At 45.2% G+C, this 22,398-nt stretch overlaps 1 protein-coding gene and 1 pseudogene across 18 annotated transcripts in view; one reads left to right on the top strand and one right to left on the bottom strand.

Moving 5' to 3' along the window:
• The window catches only part of LOC100444041 (liprin-beta-1), a 176,320-nt gene that overhangs the window by 98,206 nt on the left and 55,716 nt on the right, over positions 1 to 22,398 (bottom strand). The gene's annotated exons all lie outside the window — the stretch shown is intronic.
• LOC100440864 (uncharacterized protein C12orf71-like) lies at positions 4,547 to 6,364 on the top strand (annotated as a pseudogene).

Here is a 22,398-nt window from a genome sequence, read left to right as displayed (position 1 = left end):
TGCTTCAGAAAGAAAAACCTAAATGATCATATATTTTTCTAGAGCAAGAAATTGTGTTTCAGGTACTTTCACTACCTGAGTTGTATATTTTCAAAGTTGTGTACACACACACACACACACACACACACACACATAGAGATTATAGAGAATATATCAGATATGGTTTGGCTATGTCCCCACCCAAATCTCAAATTATAGCTCCCATAATTCTCTGGTGTTGTGGGAGGGACCCAGTGGGAGGTAATTGAATCATGGGGGTGGGTCTTTCCCATGCTGTTCTCATGATAGTGAATAAGTCTCATGAGATCTGATGGTTTTATAAAGAGGAGTTCTCCTGCACATGCTCTCTCTCTTGCCTGCCACCATGTAAGATGTGACTTTGCTGCTCCTTTGCCTTCTGCCATGATTGTGAGGCCTCCCCAGCCACATGGAACTGTGAGTCCATTAAACCTTTTTTTCTTTATTAATTACACAGTCTTGGGTATGTCTTTATTAGCAGCATGAGAATGGACTAATACAGTATCTCTACAAATATATCGTAGAGAAATGGTATAAATAAGTAAAATTTCTAGCTGGGCATAGTGGCTCATGCCTGTAATCCTAGCACTTTGGGAGGCTGAGGTGGGTGGATTGCCTGAGGTCAGGAGTTTGACACTAGCCTGGCTGACATGGTGAAACCCCGTCTCTACTAAAAATACAAAAATTAGCGGGTGTGGTGGCACATGCCTGTAATCCCAGCGACCTGGGAGGCTGAGGCATGGGAATCCCTTGAACCCGGGAGACAGAGGTTGCAGTGAGCCGGAGATCGTGCCACTGCACTCCAGCCAGGGCAGCAAGAGCAAAACTCCATCTCAAAAATAAATAAATAAATAAATACATAAATAAATAAATAAAATTTCAAGTTTTCTCTGAGGCTGCCTCCCTTTGAAGCTCTTCTATCCTCAGGATCACTCTAAACTTTGGTGGTTTACGCTGGGAAATCATTTTTTTCTTAAATGTTTATATTCAGTTCAAAGTGCTCCATTTCCATGAGTAATGACAAAACATAGCTTCTCCCCCGCCTCTACTCCAGCAGCATGGAGAAGAAGCTACTTATGAATTGTTTTTTAGGCCCCCAGAGTTCTGGAAGGCAGTCACCAACTTTTTATGAAAAGCTAGAGAGAGGGCTCCAGATCCCATTATGCCAAAGGGAAAGCTGAATGCTTATTTTAAATCTCATTTTGGCGGCTGGTCGCGGTGGCTCACGCCTGTAATCCCAGCACTTTGGGGAGCCGAGGTGGGTGGATCACGAGGTCAGGGGTTCGGGACCAGCCTGACCAACATGGTGAAACCCCGTCTTTACTAAAAATACAAAAATTAGCTGGGCGCCTGTAATCCCAGCTACTCAGGAGGCTGAGGCAGGAGAATTGCTTGAACCCGGGAGGCGGAGGTTGCAGTGAGCCAAGATCGTGCCACTGCACTCCAGCCTGGGCGACAGAGCGAGACTCCATCTCAAAAATAAATAAATAAATAAATAAATAACAAATAAATAAATCTCATTTTGGCCTGCCCCAAATATGGACACCATTGTTAGGCCAGTCCTGTATATGTACCTCTTGCAAGTACTTTTAGAACATGCTGTTCCCCTCAATGGATTTTCTTCCAAGGAACCAGAACATGGGTTTATTTTGGCCTGGATCAACTCCCCCAGGAATCTTCCCGGGAGGAGGTGGGTGGTCAGCCTCCTGAGACAAGAGTGTGTAGAGGTTAGGATATGGGCTCTGAAGCCAGACTACCTATGTTTGAATCTAGGTTCTGGGTTTACGATCAGGGAATATGAGAGAGTTACACAACCAACCATTCATGCTTTGGTTCCTCCTTCTATTGAATGGGGCATATGATGATACTTAACTGACTGAGTTGCTATGAGGATTAAAAAATGACACATGTAAAGTGCTTAGTACAAGATCTGGCATATAATAAGTGTTAAATAAGTGCTAGGGAAAACTAGCCAGGCATGGTGGTATACACCTGTAGTCTTAACTACCTGGGAGGCTGAGGAAGTTTGCTTGAGGCCAGGAGTTTGAGGCTGCAGCGAGCTATGATGGCATCATTGTACTCCAGCCTGGGCAACAGAGTGAGACCCCATCTCTAAAAATAAAACATAATAGTAAAACAAAATAAAATAAATGCTAGGGAACATGTTGCTTCTGACTTAAACAGCCTCCAGGATTAATCCAGGTCCACAATCACTCAGGGAAGTTGTGGGCAGTCTGTGGGCACCTGCCAGGCTGCCTCTGTTGGGTAGTAGAAGCTGCTTCTTTCTAACTCTAACTCTGCCTATTTCTTCTATCATGTCATCAGAATTCCTTAAACATCTTATTTAACAGAACAAACGAATTTAAGCCAGTTCTACAGTGAAAAAAGTGAGACTGAGTCATGGCAAACTTTAACTGTAATCTTGTTAAGTGGAAATGGAGACAAATATTTGGAAAAGATCTTTAGAAATTGATAGATTCCAATGTGTTGAGGTTCTTTTAGGTCAGATAAGTGTTTCTTGGCTTTTTGCTTTCCATTTGTAAGCATGTCTCTCTCTCTCACTGTGTCTGTGTGTGGGTCTCTGTGTGTCTGTGTGTGTGTGTGTGTGTGTGTGTGTGTTTATACCCATGCCCCTTATTTAGAGCTCTAAATCTCCTAAGGACGGGAACCATCTTAGTTACCTGCAAGAGAGAAGTAACCTCCATGCATTCATCCTTCTACCCTCAAGAGGGATCCTCTTCAACCCGGGATGGTATGGGCATAAAATACATATACATTTTTTTTTTTCTTTTTTGAGTCAGATTGTCGCTCTTGTTGCCCAGGCTGGAGTGCAATGGCGCGATCTCCGCTCACCGCAACCTCCGCCTCCTGGGTTCAAGTGATTCTCCTGCCTCAGCCTCCTGAGTAGCTGGGATTACAGGCATGGGCCACCACACCCGGCTAATTTTGTATTTTTAGTAGAGACGGGGTTTCTCCATGTTGGTCAGGCTGGTCTCGAACTCCGGACGTCAGGTGATCCGCCCACATCAGCCCCCCAAAGTGCTGGGATTATAGGCGTGAGCCGCTGCGCCCGGCCTAGGGCATAGAATATTTTGGAAGCAAAGGGATAATTCTGTGGCTTTCTATCCCTGTTTTTCCTTTTCTCTCTCCACATTCCTGGCTCTAATTCAGGTCTTTGTGTTGCCATGGTAACCAACAGTCTCAGAACACAGACTTCTGACAGCTGGACTTTTAGCCACTGAGACTCGGGATGTGAAGGATTTCTCATGTCTCCCCTTTTTGTCTCAGGAGTTAGCAGCACTTCTTCCATGTGGGCAGCCACCGGAGCAGGGTGTGACAGTCTTGTGTGCATGTGTGTGAGCACACGCATGTGTGTACGTGCGTGTGTGTGAGCACACGCATGTGTGTACGTGCGTGTGTGTGTTTGTGCACGTGCGCGTGTGCACGCATTCTTCCAGCCCTACTTGCTTTCCGGGGCTTTACAGAAAAAGCTGGACTAAAAAGTGTCATCAGACGTTGGGAGGATGGGCATCTAAACAGCGAAACCTTTCTTGGAAAGTAATTTGGTATCAACTACCACAAGACTGTAATATATTTGTGATGCTTGGTCCATTGATCCTACGTATAGAAAAATAAGAGTCATACTCAAAGATTTAGGGAAAAGAGGGTTTACTACAGATTTATTTAGTAAAACAATAACTACCACCTAATGGTCATTAATAAGAAGTAATTAAAAATTGCAGAGTAACCATATGTATGTTTGTTGTAGGCTATGCCATAAAATAATCTCAGTTTCAACTGATGTGATAGCCACATTCACATATATGTATATGTGAATGTATTGTATAAATATACAGAAATATATGTGTGTGTTTATAAAATAGAAAAGATAAGGAAGTCCATCAAAATATTTTGATAGTTATTACCTTTAGAAGGTGGGACCATGGCATGTTTGTTTTCGTCTTCATACTTTTCTACATTTTTCCAATTTTATATAATGATCTTTTTTTATGATGCAAGATCTTACAACTGTAATAGGACAAATGATGAGAGGTGGAGATGCTTAGTAGAGAGGATTATAACACAATGAAGTAAGTTTTGAAAGGCAGAGGGCTGCCTCTTCTGCCCTTCACTGGGAGATTGTAAAAAATAGGATAAGACTTCAATCTAAATGGGGTAGTTCTGAATAGAAAAGGGAATGGGGCTGGGCGTGGTGGCTCATGCCTGTAATCCCAGCACTTTGGGAGGCCAAGGTGGGTGGATCACCAGATGTGAGGAGTTCAAAACCAGCCTGGGCAACATGGTGAAACCCCATCTCCACTAAAAACACAAAAATTAGCTAGGCATGGTGGCGGGTGCCTGCAATCCCAGCTATTTGGGAGGCTGAGGCAGGAGAATCACTTGAACCCAGGAGGTGGAGGTTGCAGTGAGCCGAGATCACACCACTGCACTCCAGCCAAGATGACAAAGTGAGACTCCATCTCAAAAAAAAAAAAAAAAAAAAAAAGAAAGAAGAGGGGATGGATAATGTTTTTGCTTCAGTAGCATGATTCTCTTCTCCCCAGTCCCACCTATTTTTTTTCTTCTTTTCTTTTTTGAAAATTCTCAAGTTGAGAGAGATTCGTGCCTTTGAACTCCATGGCATATTCATCCTCTAACAGCGACATAGAAGACTACAGCTCCAAATCCAATTCCAACCTGAGCCTCTCTGTGGGCTATTTCCCTTGTGAGGACACCCGCTGTGAGGACACACCCTCCTGGGAAGACGCACCTTCCAAGGGTCCTTTCATCCACTTTCTCCCTCCCATCCAAGGGGCATGGGGTACTGAAAGGATAAGGAAACACATGAAGAGACAAGACCAAATTCAGGATGAACCAGACAGTTTTGCAAACTGAGCAACTTCCTGGCCTGGGACGTGGACATTGGCTCCGATAACACAGACTCAATAGCTAATAGGCTTCTAAATGGAGACAACCTGTGGATAGACAAGTTCCCAAAAGAGAGAATGAAACTGTCTGTCAGCAAGCTGAATAATCTTGTGCAAGAGTTTCAGACATTTCTAGAAAATCTGAAAGATAATGAAGATGATGATGCTGTGTTTCCTGAAACTGCTCAGAAAGATTTCCAGCTGTCCGACGGCTCCCCTCTGGAAATGGTTCAGGTCAGTCATCAAGAACATGATGCTTGTCAAGACCTGCCCAAGTGCAAACCACCAGAAAATAAAGAGGTTATGCAGTCTCCACAGACTCCTCTAAGGCTTAAGGAACATGAGCTGGCTGAGGTGAGCATAGAGATGCCTCACAGGACAGGAAGGGATAGGCCTGGGTTGAACCACAGAATCCTATGACCACTAGGAAGCAGGTCCCAGGGGGCCCGAAGTGATACCAGTGGGAGACAGACAACAAACAAAGGCATCAGGGTGGAGTTTTAGGGAAAAGACTAAGGAATGCTGAGGGAAACAAGAGGGTAGCAAGCAAGGAGAAGGACTAAAAACTGTATCTACATTGAAGCTTCACATTGACACTTGGGTTTTTGTTTTGTTTTTTGTTTTTTTTTTAGACAGATTCTTTCTCCATTACCCAGGCTGGAGTGCAGTGGTGTGATCTCAGCTCACTACAACCTCTACTTCCTGTGTTCAAGTGATTCTCCTGCCTCAACCTCCTCAGTAGCTGGGATTATAGGCGTCCGCCACCCTAACTTTTGTATTTTTAGTAGAGACAAGGGTTTCACCATGTTGGCCAGGCTTGTCTCGACCTCCTGACCTCAAGTGATCCACATGCTTCGGCCTCCCAAAGTGCTGGTACTACAGGCGTGAGCCACCGCACCCGGCCTACTTGGGCTATTTTTGCTAAAAGGATGTGAGTTCCATAAATGAGTAAATGTTGACTTGGCTGCTGTCATGGTTTCGCCTACCTAACACATTCTTTATTTTCTTGGCAGATGATAAGCCAGGCAACTGCCAGTCAAAGGACAAGCGCTCCAGAGATCTCAATCATGTCAGAGCAGCCGGAGAAGGATGACACTCCTTCCCACACACAGGCCCTGTGCTGCCTGAACTTTGGGTGGGCCTTCAGCTGGCTGAGGCAGCATATCCTCCCCCCTCTGCTGAGGAGGTACCATCCTGTGAAAGCCACCAAGAGTCCCCATCAGCCAGCACCAAGGAAAAGATTCTTTCACAGAGGCAAGAGAATTCAACCTCAAGAAACCCTTGAATTAGGACATCCTATACAGACAGATTTTTAAACTTTTTGGAAAGTTGAAAATAATCCATAAGATAAGATTCCACTGATAATCCCCATTAGTTTATTTTTTCCTCAATAAACAAAATAAATGTTCTTGTTACCCATGTCTTCCTCTTCCAGCACACCATCTTGACTCACATTGAAAGCATATGTGCTGTTCTTTTTTGAAGCTTCTCAAGTTGAGAGAGATTTGTGCCTTTGAACTCCATGGCATATTCATCCTCTAACAGTGACATAAAGAACTACAGCTCCAAATCCAATTCGAACCTGAGCCTCTCCGTGGGCTATTTCCCTTGTGAGGACACCCCCTGTGAGGACACTACCTCCTGGGAAGATGCACTTCCAAGGGAAGAAATTCTTTCTCAGGAAATTTTAAGTAGTATTATGCTTCCTAAACTGAAGTATTCTTTTTCTCTTCTCTCACCCATTCTTACTGTATTTTACTCTAGTTTATCTATTTTATGTGTTTTAACCTATTTTATCATTAACCCAAATCCCCATTTTCAGTAGGCAGCGGCGTGACCCATCAGATTCCTGCAGTGGCAGGATGATTTGGCTTGAACTTGCAGGGCTTGAGTGAGTGGCAGTAGGTATTGAGTCACTGAGGAAATTAATTTCAATTTCAGAGATCAGACAGCAGTTGATATTCCCCGGGTACCTGACAGGTTCTAGCATGTGTTGCCTTGGCTGTAGTAGTGGCCCACTTAGGAACAATGTGAGGACTGTGAACACTTCTTAACCACTCTAAGTCTAGCTGTCTTCATTCAAAAGATGTGGAAGATAATAATACATACCTCACAGGGTTAGTGTGAGAGTTTATGAGGTAACACAAGCACTTGATAAATATTATTACTGTTGTTGCAAGTAGACATTCTCCTGAGGAACTCTCCAGACAACTTGTTCAAGGGATATCCAAGAGTGAGAGTTAATTAAGAGTCAATTCTCATTGAAACATTTCCCACACAGAGCAGTATTTACCAAAAGTTCAGGGTTTTCAGCAAATCTTAAGCAAGTCCTCTCCCAATCCATTCCATTCTGCCCTCTGAAACTCCTTTGCAATTGTCATTGAACGTTCTGCTAAATGTCAACTTCTTTGAGGAAGGCTGCCCTCAGCCTTCTTGTCCTGACTCTCACCTCCCCAGCATCTCTACCATCCTCCTCATTCAACCACAGGTTCACTCAATGTCCTCCTTCTTCTGCTGGCACTACCATCCTGTGTGACCTTCAGAGTTCACGTGGCAAAGCGTATGATTCTTCAGTTTGAAATTCCTTCCTTTCCTCAATTTCAATTCCCTTATCCCTCTCCTTCCTTTCTTCTTCCTTCCTTCTAGAAATATTTAGCAAATAGGAGTGTCAGATACCTTTCTAGCTTGTCAAAAAAAAAAAAAATCTCGATCTTTAGGCTCAAGTGACTTATTTAAGAGATGAAATCAGGCAAACATATGACTATAAAGACTATGAGTGATAATATTCTGTAGTGGGTAAACACTGAGTTCTAATGAAGTAATAATCCATTCAGCAAGGGGAGTTTGGTTGTAAAAGGCTTCAGTTCCCCAACTTCTATCCGCTTCCCTCTAGATCCAACCCATATACCTCCTTCCCAAACTTGGCATGTCTATCACATCTAGTAACATCTGCCATGCCTTGCCTTTCTCTTCTCCCAGATATTTTTTAAAATCTATACTCATCAAGTTCCCGACTTCTCACTTGCTCCTCACTAGAGCCAACACACAAAACCATAGGGATTTCCCTCTCCATTTCCTGACTGCCTGAGAAACTCATCCTTAAAGAACCTGCTCTAGGGTTACTATTGGGCAATATTGATCCCTCAGGCAAAGGGATCATGACCCTCCTTTAGCTGTCCCCTAGTCCCTGCCCTGCCACCTTCTTGCCATGATTTGTACTTTTCAGCCCTCTTTATAGATCTATTTTACCTGTAGACTGTGAGATCCAAAGGCAACCACCACGTCTTAGTTCCCTTATATTGCAAATCCTAACACAGTGGGCTGCACGCGGTTGCTCACGCCTGTAATCTCAGCACTTTGGGAGGCCAAGGTGGGTAGATCATTTGAGGTCAGGAGTTTGAGACCAGCCTGGGCAAGATGGTAAAACCCTGTCTGTACTAAAAATACAAAAATTAGCCAGGTGTGGTGGCAGGGGCCTGTAATCCCAGCTACTCGGGAGGCTGAGGCAGGAGGATCATTTGGACCCAGGAGGCAGAAGGTGCAGTGAGCAGAGATGGCACCACTGCACTCCAGCCCGGGCAATGGGGCGAGACTCCATCTCAAAAAAACAAAAAAAAACCAAAATCCTAACACAGCATTTAGTACAAAGTAATCTATCTCTCTGACTCTATGTAATTCTTTAAATGTTTTTAATGTATCCTGTCTATATAATTTTTAAAAAGTGAAATACAACAGCTGAAAGAGTTGCTATTCTTTAAGTCAAAAGAGACTGGTCAGTAGGGTCAAGAATAGGAGTGAAAAGGGAGGCAGACAAGAAGAGAATATGGCCATCAAGTAGAAGTCAAGTGAGATGGCAACCTATCAACTGAGAAATCTATTAAGACCAAGGAATTCAGAAACTAAATTGAAAATTTAATTCAACAAATATGCATGGAGCCTTACTGTTGCTTTAGACTGGACACTACAATAGGCCTGAAAGAAAGATGACATATCTTACTCTCAAGAGACTTGCAACCAGTTTTATTATTTTAATTCCCACTCTAGTGATTAAGCTCTAGGACGAACTCAACCAAAATACTTTAGAAGACTGTCTACACTGAATAAGATGCACTACTCTTTAGTAAGATTTCTGACATACTTGTGTTTATTCATCAGTGTTTCATAAACCTGCTTGGCAGGTACGAACCTGTCCCTAAAATTTAAGCAATGTACTTTGCAAGCCTTTACAGTAAAGTAACCTTTCCATACCCTCTGAGGTTGGGTGTCGTGCTATATATTAGAAAGCAGGATGAAGTATTTTAAAATAGGAAATATCTCAGTATCTCTTAATTATAGTGTCAAATACATTATCGGCCAGGCGCTGTGGCTCATGCCTATTAATCAGCACTTGGGAAGGCCGAGGCGCAAGGATCGCTTGAGCCCGGGACTTTGAGACCAGAAAATTCACGGCTCAAGAGGATACATGGGTCCAAGTCTAACTGGCCACAAGAATAGTGTCTAAAATCCTCTTACAAAACGAAAGAAAAATGAAGCAAGTAATAAACGATTTCCTAGAGAGTGCTAAAGTCCTGACACCAACAATAAAGAACAATTTTGAAGGAACAGTTAATTGCTTCAAAAATATGTCTCCTCATTATAAATTGCAAGTGGGAGAACTTATATAGCAGGCAGGACAACCTCCAATTTCAAGATGGACGGGTGGGTTTTATATTGCATTACCTGGAGTCGATCTTTTCCTGCTACCTACTAATACCTCAAACAAATAGAACAACGCTGTACTTTCAGAAGTGAAATAAGATCTTCATCAGATAACACTCACTGAGGGAGCCAGTCATGAGCACAATCGGTAAAAAGCCTCAGGACAAATTCCCCCAAAGGATTATTAGCCTAGATCAAGAAGTACCAAGACAAAACAATTTCCGCTTTATCCCACCTTTCAAAGGAATTCCATGGTTTTAATGCCCATTTGATTTCAATATAATATGCTTTATAAGGAACTACTTCTAAGACATTTTCAAATGGTATGGTATACATCATAGCTTTTCAGATTGTGGCACTGAAAGAAAATTCATCTCATTGCTACTGAATTCTCTCAGTCCAAAAGAAAATCAAAATAGCAATTTATTTAGTTTTTCCTCATCTGCATCAATAAAGATTATTTTAAGTACAAATCTCTAAAATAAAGAGCTCTCACCCTAGGGTACAGGTTTCCTGCATACCCACTCAGAAAGGAAAAGAAAACCCTTCAAACATCTTCACAGTTAATGTGTGTTTGGATAGTTGTTTTCAAGTTTCACTTTCATCGATCCTTCTGTCATGAGTCTTTTGGGCCAAGATTTTCCCCAAGCAGGACATGGGATGGAAAGGAGAATTTTTCTTCAGTAAAATGACTTTAGAAATCAAGTTAGTACCATATTGCAACCAGCAACTTAATAACTGATTCATATAAGGATCAAAAATAGATGCTAAAACCATTGGGTGAATCACTGTCAGGGAAAAAAACATGCACACAGTCTCTAAGATTACCCCATAGGTGCCTTCTTAGTTATCAAGAGGATTAGGCACCTTTACAATGGAAAGGTCTGGTCAACACCAACTTAGCCAAGTGATTAAACTTAGCCTAGCTAATATCATGCACCTTCTGAAGAGAAGCAATGTACACTTGCTAGCAATGTTTAATCTGAATCTAATTATGAGGACACCAACAGTTAGATGAATCTAGACTATAGGATATTTTACCAGACAACTGTCTTTGACTTTTAAAACATGTTAACATCATGAAACACAAAATAAGGAAACACAAAAAAGACAACAAGAGAGTTCATAAAAGAGATGAAAGAAACATGACAACTAATTGCTATTTGTGATTTTTGATGGAATCTTTGATCAAAACCAAAAGCAAAACAAAAACCATAGTAAAGGATATTTTGGTTTTGAATGTGGACTAGGTTCTTAGGAAATTTAGGCTGAAATATTTAAGGGTAGAAGTGTCATGATATCTGCAACTTACTTTCAAATAGTCCAGGAAAAAAAAGACAGAGAGAAAACAAAGATAGAGAAAATATAAAGAAAAGCTCTAGTAAGTAGTACAGATCTCTATTAAAGTATTACATCTGTTATACTTGTATGACACTAATATCTTTTTTTTTTTTTTTTTTTTTTTTTTTTGAGATGGAGTCTCGCTCCGTCCCCGAGGCTGGCACTCCAGTGGTGCGATCTTGGCTCACTGCAAGCTCCGCCTCCCAGGTTCAAGCCATTCTCCTGCCTCAGCCTCCCGAGTAGCTGGGACTACAGGCGCCCGCCACCACGACTGGCTAATTTTTTTTGTATTTTTAGTAGAGACGGGGTTTCACCATGTTAGCCAGGATGGTCTCGATCTCCTGACCTCGTGATCCGCCCGCCTCGGCCTCCCAAAGTGCTGAGATTACAAGCGTGAGCCACTGCGCCCGGCCAACAGTAATATCTTATGAGATTATATATATTTAAAACATTAAAACATTTACTCTAAATAAAACTTAGATATTAATTTGATTTCTCAAGTGATGTAAACTGGACAATTCTTTAATCTGGATTCCTTCATTCATTCTGGCACCTGCCTTTGGGTTCACAACTGGCTGCAAAGAATTTTCAGTCTCATAGATTGGTAAATATTCATCCTTTAAGTCCTAACTGTAAAAAGGCAAATTGGTTCAGTTGAAAGCAGACTAGCATCTAGGTATTTTTCCAGAACATGTAAGATTTCAGGAGTTTATCTAGCTTTTGCTGAGATTAAAAAGAATAATTTTTGCCAAATGGGGAGATAGGTCCTCTGCCCTTTGAAATTTTTGCAAGTTTCAAAGCCTGAATATCTGATGTCTACCTTCAAAATACCATCTTTTAAATTTTTTGTTTCTCACAAATCAAGAACAGCCTGACACTTACAATACTAATAATTTCTTCAAATTGTTTGGACATTTTCTTTTATTTTGAGCCGTGACAGATTGTTCTGCTTCTTCCTACCTAACAAGAAGAACAGGCATAGTCACTATATAATGTATTGTGCATTCTGGGAGACTTCTGAGAGTGAAAGAGGGTGCTCCTATAGGCTTTTTTTTTCCTTGAGACAGAGTCTCACTCTGTCACCCAGCCTGGGGTGCAGTGGCATGATCTCTGCTCACTGCAACCTCCACCTCCTGGGTTCAAGTGATTCTCATGCCTCAGTGTCCCAAGTAGCTGGGACTATAGGCGTACACAACCACACAGGCTAACTCTTACATTTTTAGCAGAGACAGGGTTTCACCATGTTGGCCAGACTGGTCGTGAACTCCTGGCCTCAAGTGATCTGCCCACCTTGGCCTCCCAAAGTGCTGGAATTACAGGCATGAGCTGCCATGCCTGGCCTATATAGTCTTTATTAACATTTTTAAGCATGTATCTCTTATATGATTAAAGCCATAGATCCTCTCTTAAACTAATGTACATATTCATATATACTGACCACTTGGCAAATCATTTAAAAAGTTCAAAGACTCTCCGAATCTTATTCCTCCATCCCAGGTTAAAAACCCAATTTCTTTTTTTTTTTTTTTTTATTTCTGAAGTATTTATTGATCATTCTTGGGTGTTTCTCGGAGAGGGGGATATGGCAGGATCATAGGATAATAGTGGAGAGAAGGTCAGGAGATAAACACATGAACAAAGGTCTCTGGTTTTCCTAGGCAGAGGACCCTGCGGCCTTCTGCAGTGTTTGTGCCCCTGAGTACTTGAGATTAGGGAGTGGTGATGACTCTTAAAGAGCATGCTGCCTTCAAGCATCTGTTTAACAAAGCACATCTTGCACCACCCTTAATCCATTTAACCCTGAGTTGACACAGCACATGTTTCAGAGAGCAGGGGGCTGGGGGAAAGGCCATAGATCAACAGCATCCCAAGGCAGAAGAATTTCTCCTAGTCAGAACAAAATGGAGTCTCCTATGCCCACCCCTTTCTACACAGACACAGCAACAATCTGATCTCTCCTTCCTTTCCCCACACTTCCTCCCCTTCTCTTCAACAAAACCGCCATCGTCCTCATGGCCCGCTCCCGATGGTCGCTGTCTCTTCGGAGCTGTTGGGTACACCTCCCAGACAGGGCAGCCGGGCAGAGAAGCTCCTCACCTCCCAGACAGGGCGGCTGGGCAGAGGCGCCCCTCGCTTCCCAGACGGGGCCGCCCGGGCAGAGGCGCTCCTCTCCTCCCAGACGGGGCGGCCGGGCAGAGGCGCTCCTCACTTCCCCGACGGGGCCGCCCGGGCAGAGGCGCTCCTCGCTTCCCAGACGGGGCCGCCCGGGCAGAGGCGCTCCTCAGTTCCTCCCAGACCGGGTGGCAGCCGGGCAGAGGCGCTCCTCACCTCCCAGACAGGGCGGCCGGGCAGAGGCGCTCCTCACTTCCCCGACGGGGCGGCCGGGCAGAGGCGCTCCTCACCTCCTAGACGGGGCGACCAGGCAGAGGCGCTCCTCACTTCCCAGACTGGGCGGCCGGGCAGAGGCGCTCCTCACCTCCTAGACGGGGCGACCAGGCAGAGGCGCTCCTCACTTCCCAGACGGTGTGGCGGCTGGGCAGAGGTGCTCCTCCCTTCCCCGATGGGGCAGCCAGGCAGAGGCGCTCCTCACTTCCCAGACGGTGTGGCGGCCGGGCAGAGGTGCTCCTCCCTTCCCAGATGGGGCAGCCAGGCAGAGGCGCTCCTCACTTCCTCCCAGACGGGGTGGCGGCCAGGCAGAGGCGCTCCTCACTTCCCAGAGGGGGCGGCCGGGCAGAGGCGCTCCTCACTTCCTCCCAGATGGGGTGGCAGCCGGGCAGAGGCACTCCTCACCTCCCAGACGGGGCGGCCGGGCAGAGGTGCTCCACATCTCCCAGACGGGGCGGCCGGGCAGAGGTGCTCCTCATCTCCCAGACGGGGCAGCCGGGCAGAGGTGCTCCTCACTTCCTCCCAGACGGGGTGACGGCCGGGCAGAGGCACTCCTCACCTCCCAGACGGGGCGGCCGGGCAGAGGCGCTCCTCACCTCCCAGACGGGGCGGCCGGGCAGAGGTGCTCCTCACTTCCTCCCAGACGGGGTGGCAGCCGGGCAGAGGCGCTCCTCACCTCCCAGACGGAGTGGTCAGGCAGAGGCGCTCCTCACTTCCCATATGGGGTGGCGGCCGGGCAGAGGCGCTCCTCACTTCCCAGATGGGGCAGCCGGGCAGAGGTGCTCCTCACTTCCTCCCAGACGGGGTGGCAGCCGGGCAGAGGCGCTCCTCACCTCCCAGACGGGGTGGCCGGGCAGAGGCGCTCCTCCCTTCCCAGACAGAGTGGCCAGGCAGAGGCGCTCCTCACCTCCCAGAGTGGGCGGCCGGGCAGAGGTGCTCCTCACTTCCTCCCAGACGGGGTGGCAGCCAGGCAGAGGCGCTCCTCACCTCCAAGACGGGGCGGCCGGGCAGAGGCACTCCTCACCTCCCAGAGTGGGCGGCCGGGCAGAGGCGCTCCTCACTTCCCAGAGTGGGCGGCCGGGCAGAGGCGCTCCTCACTTCCCAGAGTGGGCGGCCGGGCAGAGGCGCTCCTCACTTCCCATAGGGGGTGGCAGCTGGGCAGAGGCGCTCCTCACTTCCCAGACGGGGCAGCTGGGCAGAGGTGCTCCTCACTTCCTCCCAGACGGGGCGGACGGGCAGAGGCACTCCTCACCTCCCAGACGGGGCGGCTGGGCAGAGGCGCTCCTCACCTCCCAGAAGGGGCGGCTGGGCAGAGGCGCTCCTCACTTCCCATATGGGGTGGCAGCCGGGCAGAGGCGCTCCTCACTTCCCAGACGGGGTGGCGGCCAGGCAGAGACGCTCCTCACTTCCCAGATAGGGCAACAGGGCAGAGGCGCTCCTCACTTCCTCCCAGACGGGGCGGCCGGGCAGAGGCGCTCCTCATCTCCCAGACGGGGCAGCCGGGCAGAGGCGCTCCTCACTTCCTCCCAGACGGGGTGGCAGCCGGGCAGAGGCGCTCCTCACATCCCAGATGATGGGCGGCCGGGCAGAGGCGCTCCTCACCTCCCAGATAGGGCGGCCGGGCAGAGGGGCTCCTCACATCCCAGACGATGGGCGGCCAGGCAGAGACGCTCCTCACTTCCTAGACGGGGTGGCGGTGGGGCAGAGGCTGTAATCTTAGCACTTTAAGAGGCCAAGGCAGGAGGCTGGTAGGTGGAGGTTGCAGAGAGCCGAGATCACACCACTGCACTCCAGCCTGAGCACCATTGAGCATTGAGTTAGCGAGACTCCGTCTGCAATCCCAGCACCTCGGGAGGCCGAGGCAGGCAGATCACTCGAGGCCAGGAGCTGGAGACCAGCCCGGTCAACACGGCGAAACCCCGTCTCCACCAAAAATACAAAAACCATTCAGGCGTGGCAGCGCGTGACTGCAATCCCAGGCACTCGGCAGGCCGAGGCAGGAGAGTCACAGGAGCCCGAGGCAGGGAGGTTGCAGCGAGCCGAGATCCCGGCAGTACAGTCCAGCTTCGGCAACAGAGGGAGACCGAAAAAAGAAGGAGAGGGAGACCGAAAAGAGGGGGAGGGGGGAGGGGGAGGGGGAGGGGGAGGGGGAGGGAGAGGGGGAGGGGGAGGGGGAGGGGGAGGGGGAGGGAGAGGGAGAGGGAGAGGGAGAGGGAGAGCGAGAGGGAGAGGGAGAGGGAGAGGGAGAGGGAGAGGGAGAGGCAAAAACCCAATTTCTTACGTTTGGCTTCCTGGCTTCAATTTCTAGTCCGCCACTTATTTGCTCTGGATCCCGGGGAAGTTACTTAACTTCTCTGTGCTTTTTCCTTATCTACAAACTGCAATACTAATAGTATTAGCCTCAAAGGGCTGTGGTAAGAATTAGTACCTGGCACATAACAAGTGCTTACAAATTTTAGCTGCTGCTAGTTGCTGTCACATGATTCCTCTATTTTAAAATCTGCTCTTGTTCCTAATGACTACAGAATGAAGTCCAAGCAAACTACCATTAAATCTCTCTATAATCGGATCCTGAGGCAATTTTCTAGTCTTATTTCACCATACTCCCCCACTGCCCCTCACACTCCAGAACCTTTATGTTACTTGTTCCTTGTACCTTCGTGCTCCAGTGCTTTTGCTACCTCTTCTTGGAACTGCCCTAATGTGCTACTTCTCCAGTCTACCCTGCTGCCCACCTACTCCCAAATGGGCATTCAAGACCCAGGTTATATTGAAGATCCTCCGTAGAACAGAGCAGGTTGGAATTAACCTCACTCTTCCTTGTGCCACCACAGCACTTCACTTTTACCTGTAGTTACTGTACATTTTATCCAGACTTACAAAAATGTGCACTTATGTCTTTCCCTTCCACTAGACAAAAGACCCTATGTTCTGCTTATCTTTGCATGCTCCAAAGCCCCTGGCCCAGTTTCTTGTACACAGTAGCTCCATGATAAATAATTCGTAAAATGAACAGTTAATCTGCAGGAAATAATTTAAACAGATAATATCGGAAGTTGAATGTTATTTCCTTTCAGAAAACCTAACTAGCTTCTACTTTAATTAACTCTCGTCCCTGGATATTTATATGAGGGGGGTGCAGGGAGACACAGCACAGCATAGATGTTTCCTGAGTGGAAAAGCTCAGTTTTATACAATAGACAAAGCTGGTTAACAAAAGAATATCCACATCTTTCTACTTCTCTGAGTACAGACTTATAGTACAAAGTGACTTACAAAGTCACCTCTGTTTTAAATTTAAAAAGATTTTTTAAAGCCATTGCATTTCTAAATATTCTAGATGTTTAAATTCATTCATTCATTCAAATCCATTTAATGAACATTAACGTGCCGGGGCTGTGCACGAAAATGAGCATGATACATAACCTCTGTGTCACATGATTACCTTTCACAGTCAGACACTACTGTTTCTGCTCATTGATACACATTTATGCAAGTTAATTTAAGGAACACAGTGGGCAAGAAATGATATATCTAGGCTAAAATGATGCATGAGATTCCTAAGGTGCCCTACAGTGGGCGATCAGGCATAACTAAGAATTCTCCCTGCTCTTTCATTCATTTATTTAGGATTCATTCACTTGCTGAGGTGCCCCTAGGTGCTGGCCATCATTACCTTTCATGCCACAGACATGGGGATACATGATGTTGTTACCATTCTCTAAATGTTCAAAGCCTGGCAGCAGGGCTAATTATCGTTTGTTCAACAACAAATGATAATTTCTTGGGCACATTTTCCTTGCCTGTCTTCATCTCACAAGAGCCTATTTAAAAACATTGGTCTGGCTATACCAGCTTACAGTTCATTTTTACCTTAAATGATTGGTTTTCTACATGAACCACACAGTGGGACTGAGAAAGTTTCCTGCCACAATAATTGGGATTATTTTGCTTCTATTATACAGTTGACACATGTGAATTGGCCACTTGCTAAAATTTGTTTGCAACCCCCACATTAGTACCTTCACACTCATTCACGGACACATGCAAAGGAGCGAGAATTCTGGGTCACCATGGCGGAGTTCCCAGCTCAGGTTGAACAAGACGATGCTCCACTTTCCTGCATCAGTTCAGCCCTCCTGCCATAAAGTGTCCTTTTCATGGTCTATTCTGTGCCACATTTTTCACGTTTGTGCTTGTCGATCAACCCTTGTGCTGTTTAAAATGGCTCCAAGCACTGTGTGGAAGCGCTGCCTGGTGTTCCTGAGGTAATGAGGCCGTGCCTCAAGGACGAAACCAGTGTGTGAGGTCAGCTTCCTTCAGGCCTGAGTTACAAAGCTGTTGGGTGTGTGTCAGTGTCAATGATTCAACAACATATGTGAAAACGGTGTCTAAACAGAAACACACATAAAACAAGGTTGTGTATTGATCAGTTGGCAAAAACACTGTGGTCAAAGGCTCGCAGGACCCTCCCTCTGCATTTCCCCTAGGAAAAGTATTTGGTCATTCAGTGTTCACAATCACTTCAGAGCACAACTACCACAAAAAACAAGAATCAACTGATTTTATCAGGTAAAGAGTGCAAAAAACCAGCCATATACCCTGAGTTCTTTCAGCTTTACCTTCTGTGAACTCAGTGGAGCCACAAAGTGAGGAAACAAAAGTCACCCTCTGGATAGAGGTACTTGGTGTTTTCTGTCCTTTTCTGTCCCCCTTGAATTACTCACAGTCTTGCAAAGAAGAGATTGCTTTCTGCTGGCTAACAAGAGGAGAAAAGAGGTCCACAGGCCAGAGGGACTGTGGGTAAATGTAAATGGATTTTTCTTGGGTGTTGCTGTTTTCCCTTATGAGAAGTCTAATGCTTTAAGGTCTGCTACTCTTATTTCGTGCTTGATACTTGGCTTTCAATTATCCCAACCACACAGCAGGCCCAATCTTGTTCAAAGGCCTCTGTGCGACCTCAGGAAGGACCAATATAGACCATGAAGAACCAAAAATCCCACTCTTCTAAGCAAATAATGCATTCTTTAATTTCTAAAAATTTATCAAAAATAAGACAATTTAAATCTCACCAAATCATCCAAAACTTTTGAAAATGCCTTAGAATTCACATTTCTCTTGGTAGAAATGTGACCTCCTCGAGCAGGAAAACAACTTCCGGACATCAATGTGTTGGAAGCTAGCTTCCCTGTTCCAGGAATTCCATGCTTAGAACCAGAAGCATCTAACAGAGTGTTCCATCCTGTGTCTTCTTAACTCTTCCCCAAGGTTGAGATAATGTTTATTTGTTGAACAAAGCAGTCATCCAAGTGCAGATCTGTTGAAAAGCTTCCAAGCAAGTTGAGAAGCCAAAGCAAGGAGGAAGAACAGCTAATCAGAAATCAAGAGCAAGAAAAGTTACATCCAAAATAGAGTACAAAATGCCCAGAATAGCCCACAAAGACAGCTGATGACCTTTTCCTCGAAAATATCTTAATATCACAGTACCAAATAGCCTAATTATGTCAAGCCAAGTATATAACAACTACTACAACAGGAAAGGAATTAGGTAAAAAACAAACAACAAGCAAGAAAAGCTGATGGAACAATAACAATTTGTGTTCTGAATCACAAATGAGAACACAGAAGACAATTAATTGTTGTACTGTAGTTAGGATTCCACCACTGGTAAGGGATTACACCTCAGCTCAAGGTAATAGTCACAAGAAACTCTCAGGGCTATTTCAATCGGAAAGCTGCTATAATTTCTACAGTGATAGCACATGTTATCTTCTGCCTAGGGACTAAATGGATCCTGCTACAATGGCTGTAAATTGCACATCCCTAATTTAAGTCTCCTCTTGGCTGTAGCAGCTCTGGGCTGTGATTTGACCAGGAGACTAGAACAGCGTTACAGTACAGAAGAAATGCAGACCACAGCCAGGGGACCCAATCTCATTTCTTTGATTACGATGCATACAGCCTTGAGCTACTGCTAAATAATAGATTTAAGAACTATTGAAATGCCTTCCCCCATTTCTCTACTCCTGAAGCAATGGGAAACTGTGGCTCACTGAAACGATGGAGCCACAACCCAGGTTTCCCCAAAATACCTTAACATTAAACCACACACCCACTAAATAGGAGTAAAAAATGTCTTGGACCCTCTTCCCCCTTCTTAAAAAACTGTTGAGGCTATATATTTAAAAGTCATCATAGATACTTGAGCCTCCTAATTAAATGTATAAATGCATGGAGACTTCAGAGAAAAAAACACCACTTGCTCAGTTATAGAGCCAGCATGTGTGCACGCACACACACACACACGCCACTTACTTGATCATTTGCTAAATGTGCAAACTCTTCCTCTGTCTACAGTTACACGCTAGCATATCTGTCTCATAAAGGAAAAAAAAATCAAAGTCATTGGCTGCCAATTTCCTAAGAGGTGAGGAGAAAGCAAAGCAACTGAGAATGAAAAGACTGCTATGGCTTTGACAAGATGAGCAAATAGCTTCTAACAGCCCACAAACTCCATACACACACACACACATACGCACACACACACGCAAAGCATCTGCTTGAAGAGAGAGTTCTAAAAGCCCAACTAAATCTCTATCTGATGGTAAAAGTGAGCCTAGATATTTGATAGAAAAAGGAGAAAGCACTAAAGAAAAAAAAATGGAAAAGAAAACATTTTGTGAGTTACATGATGAAACCAAGATCATTTACATATTGTTCAAGTTATCATGAACCAATTAAGCACAAAACAAACAACATGTGACACAATTCCAAATGAGACTGCCATCCCCAAGCAGTATTTTTATAATTTTTAGTACAAATTGCACAAAATAAGATTTAGTTCACAAAAGACAGTCAGGAGATAGAAAACCCCAATCCCCACATAATAATGAAAGTGATTTCAAAGACTGCAAAAAGCGTACACAGAAAAGGGCGCAAAGGACAAATCCACAGTAGATGCTTTTCTTTGGGGATGACATTATCTCAGTGGCTACAAATTGCCTACTTACAAACCACTACACTACAGGGTGGAGTGATGATACAGGCAGGCCTGAGTGAATAGCTAACCATACAGTCTCACAGCCTTCCTTGGCCTAATGAAGAGAAGACAGAGATGAAGCTGGACAAGGGGCTCCCACCTCATTCTTGTACCTGGGTCCATTCAGCCTCAAAAGTGGTATAACCAGACGGCATTCACCACTATCATCCATGAACTCAAGGACCACTGGCACAGAGGAGAGACTAGGGTGTTGCCTGCACTCTTAGGCAAATGAAATTTCATATATTTTCCAGTTGCCAGAACACCTAAGACTGAAAGTATTGCCGTGAGCAGTGACTCATGCTTGTAATCTCAGCACTGTGGGAGGCCAAGGTGGGAAGATCACTTGAAGACAGGAGTTCAGGACCAGCCTCGGCAATGCAACAAGACTCTGTCTCTACAAAAAATTTAAAAACCAGCCGGGCATGGTGGCACACGCCTGTAGTCTCAGCTACTCAGGAGACTGAGGTGGGAGGATCACTTGAGCCCAGAAGCTCGAGGCTGCAGTGAGCAAGGATCGCACCATTGTACCCCAGCCTGGGCAACAAACTGAGACTGTCTTTTTGTTTTTAAAAAAAAAAAAAAGGAAAAAAAGAGTATAATGTATAAAATTACAAATTTCCTTTGTGCAAAATGACCCTATTTTTCCACAAATCTCAGCTCCACTGGTCTCTTGTGAACTAAGCAAACCAGTTCAGACAACCAAGAGTGTCTTCACTGACTCACCCTGGGGAGGGACATGCCAAGGACACAATGACAAATGTCTCCCTTCATCCTTCCTCTGAGTTTCAGTCTAAGATGAGGCAAGTAGAAAAAATCTTTTCTTGTTAGTATTCACTACACTTAAATTAAAAACTGAAGTCTTGGCCGGGCGCGGCGGCTCATGGCTATAATCCCAGCACCTTGGGAGGCCGAGGCAGGTGGATCATATGAGGTCAGAAGTTCGTAATGGAGAAACCCCGTCTCTACTAAAAATACAAAATTAGCTGAGCATGGTGGCTCATGCCTGTAATCCCAGCCACTTGGGAGGCTGAGGCAGGAGAATCTCTCGAACCAGGAGGCGGAGGTTGCCGTGAGCCAAGATCGCATCATTGCACTCCAGCCTGGGCAACAAGAGTGAAACTCCATCTCAAAAAAAAAAAACAAAAATCAAAGTCTCATATTTTTAAAAAGTGATCTGAAAACTCTCATAAAGTATCAGATACAAATGGGTAATCTTAGTAACAAGAATGAGAAATCAAATGACTATCATTTTTAGTGCTAGGTCTATGTGCCCTGAAGCATAATGCCAACACTATTGTAGTCAATTGTTACAGCAAATTTTGGGGGCATCTTAGAGGTGGAGATTTTACCAACCCCATTTTACAGATGTGGAAGCTGACCCAGAAAGGTCATGAGACAAGAAAGTGGTGGAATTGTGATCTGAATGCAGAAAGGTCTTAAGGCAAAGCCCACATGCTCGCATCCCATATTTGTTTGGGAAAATACATTTTTTCCTAGTTCTATACTTTTAAGTTCATTCTGGGCTCAAGATTCATACTTTTAGGGACTGGTTTTTCAAAACTTCCTTAAAACAATTTAGACTTAACGAATTTGTTCAGAAAATTCTTTGAGAGCTCCTTCTGAGCTCAGGCCTGCCTCAATTTTTCTTTCTCTATTCGTCTCCCTAGACACGTCAGGTCTCACAAGCTGAGTCTTCCCTGGGGCTCTTACTTTTCCAGGTTCTTGATCTGATTGGTAAGATATCCTGACAGTTTCTATGGGAATCCAGACACATCTCTCTTCTGGATCTATTTCCTCTTCCCCTACATAGTCCCTTCCTGTACCATGCAACTGAGACCCTTCTCTGCCAGGACAATAAGCCCCACCACACCACTCACATATCAGAGAGGGCTTCCACCTGGCCACACCCCACAAGAGTAATCTACAAAAACATCTTCATCTGTTCCTGTTGAGTAAGCAGCTTGGAACATCACATTGAAGCAGACA

Source organism: Pongo abelii, chromosome 10 (assembly GCF_028885655.2).
Source record: "Pongo abelii isolate AG06213 chromosome 10, NHGRI_mPonAbe1-v2.0_pri, whole genome shotgun sequence".
NCBI classification, from domain to species: domain Eukaryota; kingdom Metazoa; phylum Chordata; class Mammalia; order Primates; family Hominidae; genus Pongo; species Pongo abelii.
Note: the sequence above shows the minus strand (reverse complement) of the source record. Positions and strands in the feature narration are given on the sequence as shown.